The sequence below is a fragment of the Odontesthes bonariensis genome, chromosome 8, assembly GCF_027942865.1.
Source record: "Odontesthes bonariensis isolate fOdoBon6 chromosome 8, fOdoBon6.hap1, whole genome shotgun sequence".
Taxonomy (NCBI): Eukaryota; Metazoa; Chordata; class Actinopteri; order Atheriniformes; family Atherinopsidae; genus Odontesthes; species Odontesthes bonariensis.
This window is the reverse complement of record NC_134513.1, coordinates 8,766,962-8,773,167: the sequence shown is the minus strand read 5'-3', so window position 1 is coordinate 8,773,167 and position 6,206 is coordinate 8,766,962.

Genomic DNA, 6,206 nt, shown 5'->3' with positions numbered 1-6,206 from the left:
AGGCATTTTCACTCCACAGAATCCGACTGTTGGTGGAAACTGTGGTGGTTCTCCCATATTTCTCCCCAGTGAAGTGTTGGATGGATGCTGATGTTTACTTACAAACTAGCTTTTCCCTCAAAGACCATCTGTTGGCCCTGAGTCCTATTTGTGCACGTCTAATGCAATTTGAGAGATGCGCTTTGCAGACCTGTACAACAAGAATGATTTAATTGAATCATGTCAAAGGTCATGACTCACACATTTATTCACAAGATGAAACAACTTCTCAATTCAGGTTCCTACGCCAACTATCACACTCTGTTTTGGAACAAAAATTCAGCCTTCAAACCTCAAGATACACTCTTGCATTGAGAGGTGACACACGTAGGGAGTTGACATTTTCCATCTGAAAAGACTTTTTCATGAAAATAGAAATCTTTTGGTGTCAATGTCAAGAGGGGTGGGATGGTGAGCGACAGATTGAGGCAGATAAAGAGAAGCACAATGGGACTGGGAGCAATAGATCACCTTTGTATGGGCCTGATCTGTCAGTGTAAAATGCGTGAGCTCAATCAGTCGTTCTAATCTGATGCTACCGTTTACTGACCAAAGTGTCACAACCAGCTCTCTCTGGTTCTCCTTCATTTTAAGCACAGGTTTAATCTTCCTCTTTGCTTTCACATGATAGTCCAACTTGTTCTTTCACTGATTATTTTGTAACTCACATAAGTTGGCAAAAACAAATTTCAGTTCGGGAATTCGAGGTCAGGAGGAATTTCTCAAAGTTGAATCATAATTGCCTGCTGAATGAAACTAAGTCCCTGAACATTTTTTTTCTAATTGCTTCCATCATCCATTCATCCTCAGTTACTCAGATTTTGTTATTGATTCTGCCCACTCAGCTTTGTTGCACTTTATTTGAACAGATTAACATTCTTGTTGTTCTTGCCACAGAATGTGCTCATAAAAAAATTACGGGCCAATCATCAAGCTTGTAAATGTGAACGTGGTCATAACTTAGCCGTCTCTTATTTAAAGTAACAATGAATGCTAATAAGATGAATCACACAACCTGACAAGAAGAGGGAGCATATGGCTGTGGTGTTATAACTGTTATGGTATGAGTTGTTATACAGCATAGAGCACAGGTCAAGTCTTATAGCTGCATGAATCACTGACAGCTCTAAGCTGTTGTTTGTTTGTGTGGGAGATTAAATCTAAGGGCCTCCTTTATGTGGTCATGTATAAATCTGCTAGTGTGTGACTTACCTGTAAATATATCAAAATGGTGATTTTAAAGTGGAGTTTCGCTCATTTGCAAGGCAAGGTTTTGAATAGGACAGTTGGGCACATTGTGTTTGAAAGGCAAAAGTGTGTAACAGACAGCAAGGGTCAAAGAAAAGATCAAACTAAATACTAAAGTTCAGACGAGTTTAGGATCACTGACTTCTGGGCTTGACCCAAACTATAGGCTTATGGTCGGTTTCTGCTCTTTACAATGGTGGAAAGTCTAGTCTCAACATCTCATTCTGAAGATGGAAGCTGAGGCAGAAGTTTGTGACAATGGCTGTTTCTCTTTAAGCAAGATTACACAAAGCTGAAATCAATCAAATGTGGTAGAGATTTACTGGAAGACTCCAGTAAATAATGGTTGCAATTCAGAAAGCTTTCATTAAAATAGTGTCCATTGGTAGGTGATATGTTCACTCTGTGCCCCACTACTTCCTGCATTACTGTGATTCTCTCACAATACACCCCCAAACCTCTTATGCCAAGCATCTGACCATGCCATCAGTCTAATGTGACTTCACAATCCTTTTCAAGAATCTTGTGATTGTATGGGCACCTGCTGGCATTAAAGTGGACATACTGTTCCTTCTGTCCTTTATTGTGTGATAGTTCATGCGCATGCAAAGACTCCGTAGAGCTACAAACCCCTGAGTCAACCCAAAAGGGAGTAATTCTCTCTTGCAAAAGACAGTGCTTCTGAAATGCTTTAGACACATCATTTGCAGTCTGTTTTTCTACCATTATTTGTCTACATCACCATGAAGTATACTGGCAAAGTGCCTGCCTGGTGTCTTGTTTATCTAGCCTCAAACAATTAATGAGCAGCTGCCTCACCATCTTTTACCAATTGGCTGATCAATCAGAGCAGTCTGGGCCTTTCATGAAGTGGGGTCTTTTTTTTGCGAAGCACACTGTGATGTTAAGCATCAAAAATGTCTAATAGAGGCAAAACAAGGATGAATAGAAAGTTTCAAACAAATTAAAAGGATGACTACAAACTACTTCTGATATAATAACCAAGTTATGCTATTCACTTTCCTTTAACTCAGTCAGTCCATCACCTGACAACCTTCCATTTATCCATTTTTGATACTTGCTTCATTCCATTTTGGTTTGTCGGCTGGAGCTTATCCCAGCTGCCTTTGGGCAAGAGGCCCTGGACAGTTTGCGAGTCCATCATACAGCCAAACAAGACAAATGCTCATACTTGCCTCTACAGTCAAGTCAAAATCACTAATGTACATAACGTGCATTTTTTGAGAATCCGCGCATGAGCATGCTTACTCCACACAAAAAAAGGTTTGAGATCCGAACTGGGAAGCTTTTTGCTGTGAGGTGACGATGCTTACCGCCACACTGCCATGCAGCCCTGTGTCAAACCTGTACCATACAAAATCCATATCTGGTTTTGGTGCTTAAAACTCAAGAAGTATAGCAAATCAGTGTGACACTAAACATAGCTTTAAAAGACAGTATTATCACTGTTTACAATGGGGAAAAGGCTTTCGAGTTGTGACTGTTCTTGTTGATAGACAGGGGAGAAATGTGTTAAGATGCAATAACATCGCTTTCTCTCAGGGTGGGCCTGGCAAACATAAAGACTTACAGGATTCCAGCCACCTATAATCCCTCTCAGTTTTGCCTCTCTGTTGCTTCACACACCCGGAACAAAACCCATCTCTGTTATCAGTATATCAAGCAGCACAAGGCAGTCTGCTTTATTTATGATTCTGGACAGGGCGAGAAACAGAGGTCCAAGAATGTCAGAAAGATAGCAAGCCTCTGGCAGCTCTTGCTCTGTGCAGACTGCAACTGATCTGTGCTTATTTGCTTTTCTTTTTTTTTTTGTGGACAGGCAAATCATGATTTTTATTTGTAGCTCCCTGAGGAGGAACACCAGTAGGATGTAGGCAGCGGGGATGGACTGTCAAATAGTGATGGCAGCAGAAAACTTAAACAAATAAAAATACATGTTAACAGCTGCGGAAAATGTCAGGCTTGAGAATCACATTTGCTTTGATCTTCAGTGGAACAACCTGGAGAGGCAGATCTCTGCAAAACAATACACCCACATCTTTCCCTTAGGCTGACGAGGGCATTTTCTCTGCTGTTATCCTATCATATGTTTGGCTGTTAAAGTTACTTTTATTCATTAATAATAACCTGAGCGCAAAGTTTCTCCATCATCATGAGCAAATATTTGCATCAGCATTTCTGCTGCCGTGTGGTGAATGTGCATGTGTGTGTATGTCTTTTTAATTGGCCCTTTGGACCTCAACTGCTTGGCCTTTGAGATCATTGAGATTTTGATGTAAGATTTGCATGAGTTAACCCAGTGTATGAAAAGAGCAACATCGGCATGCAAAGGGGGGAGGAGGTTATTCGCTTAATGACACTGAGCGTGTCAAGCTATGGAAAGGAAGATTAGAGTTTGAGCAGCTTCACAGGTCTCTATTCTTTTTATAGGTCTCTTTTTAAAGCTTCGTCTTTATTTTTTTTGATCGCTTTGATCATTGCCTCTTAACTGGTGCCTGTTTTAGCATCAGTTCCAGTGAAATCAAAGTAAAAAGAACCGCAGCACAAATCAGATTTAAGCTGGGCCTGTGCGATTGTCTTGGAGAAAATAAACAGTCAATATATGTGACTCTTCAGCCTCAAGGCATTCAGATATGAAGGGTTTTTCATATTCATCACCTGGCTGCATTATACCCATTCATATGCAGCAGCTTAGACTGACTCCTTCAGGGAAATTAATATGGAACGACTGAGCGACATGAAGTGTAGTTGCAGAGTAGACACATGGTAGGTCAAAATAGTGTGTATGTGTTTGTGTGTGTGTGTGTGTGTGTGTGTGTGGGGGGGGGGGGGTTGGCATTCACCTACATTATAAACAGGCATTTGTGTAATTTTGTGGTCACCATAAGGGCCATGAGGAATGATCAGTGTTCATCCATTAATAATCCCATAATAAAACCAAACCCTCTGTTTTAAAAGCTCCCACCACAGTGAAAAAGGAGGACGATCCGCTGCCTTAAGCATCAAGTTTTTTCACTTCGGTGAAGACCCAGCTTTACACTCCAACACCTAGCTCTCTGTTTGTTTTGCTAATTTGTCAGACAAAAGGGAAAGAACAGGGGGCAACAAAGCGAGTTGTGGGTACAGCAGAGAAAACAAGCATCCAAAAGCATTTGTCTATGTATGAAAAAAGAAAAAAAATGAGACAAGGAAACATCAGACTAGTGCATAATAGATGCCAATTCAATATGCAAGGCAGAGCTTGTAGAAAAATTCCAACATTCTCAGTGCGGCATTCCCAAAGTCTGCAATGCACCGCAGTACGTAAACAAAGGATACAGGATTCAGCACCACGGACAGTGACATCTATGCCTGGACAGTCTGCAGACAAAGATTTGTGAGATAACCAGACTGATTCTGGGCCTGCTGCTGGAGTGAAATGGAAGACAGCTGTGAAAGTTGTGTTCAGTAAAAAGGAAAATAAACTGTCAAAGCTGTCAAACTGTGTTGTTATTTCAGATTTTGTTAATATCAAAGGTAGAAAAACAGGTTATAAAAATCATTTGAGAACATAATTGAGATGAAGTGAGTATTGCAAACATGGCAAGGATGGAATGTGATTTCTTTCTCGTTTTCATATATCTATATTTGTGATTCATACGCTTCCAATTCTACACCTCTGTGTATTGATTAAAAAATATTTTCAAATTTGATAATTGAGATGTTCAGTCCTACCTTCTCAGTTCGTGGGTAGACCTGCCCACATCTTTGTTTGGCATTTGCCATCCAAAACTCACCTTTTCAGTTTTACGTTTCTGTCTCGTTGAAGGGTGCTGCATTTTCACGCCAAGAAAACGTTTGTGCCATGAACCCATTACTGACCTCAGGGGGATGGAAAACTATTCAGATGAAAGAAGCAGCCAGTCTGCGTTTAAAACAAGAATAGTTGCAACGTCAAGGTAAGGTTAAGAATCTTGCCTCCACAGACTTGAATAAAGGAAGCAGTCCTACTGAAAGACAGTTTACTGATATGTGGGAAGCTGAACTGCTTGGCCTTTTGCTTGCAGTGTTTTAGCACATAGTTTATTGGGAATTTGGCCGACAGCCTGGGAAAAACAGACGTCAAAACAGTCTCATTCATCCAAGGCATCTGAAACTGAATAATGAACAGACATCGGGTTGAAATTTAACACACAGCAGTCTTGTGTTTACAGAAAATGGTTGCGTAAATATAGCATGTATGGTCTATTCTGTTTTGTGTATCCAAAATAATACTGGTCACAGTGACATTTAGAACCAACTTGAGGTTCTTTAATATTTGATAGGCTGGAAAAAAAGGTATTTGTGTGTTTTTCTATTTGTTTGTTTGTTTTCCTCACAAGGCAATGTGTTTCTGTGGGTCAGTGGAAGAAGTGTACAGACATTTTTTGAATAACATCAATGTTTTCTTCTTTCACCCAAAGCTATCTTTACACATTTGATCGACAAACTTTTTAAAAACCTTCCTTATTCCACCATGTAATGCAATATTCTATAAACATAAAAAAGATTAGACTAAATGAACATTGTATGTTCCTTCCCATAGTTCATAATATTGTCTGTTTTAAAGCCATTTTTTTGTATTTCACACCATTCAGACTGACTTGTATATCTTCATTCACAAGAGGACCTAATGAACCTCAAAGGATGAAATTGGCTCTTTACGGTAAGATTGAGTATGGACACGTTGGTTAGTGACATTTCAGTGGTTACTGCTTGTTGGTGCGTGCTGTCTAGGTATTCACAATCATAACAATGATCACCTTTAATTTGTATTTTTTTTTCTTTCATTAGGATATATGGTGTGTTTGACTGTTTGCTGTTTTATTTATCCATAAATGTGGGTTTCAACATAAACTACAATTTCATTCATTCTTTAT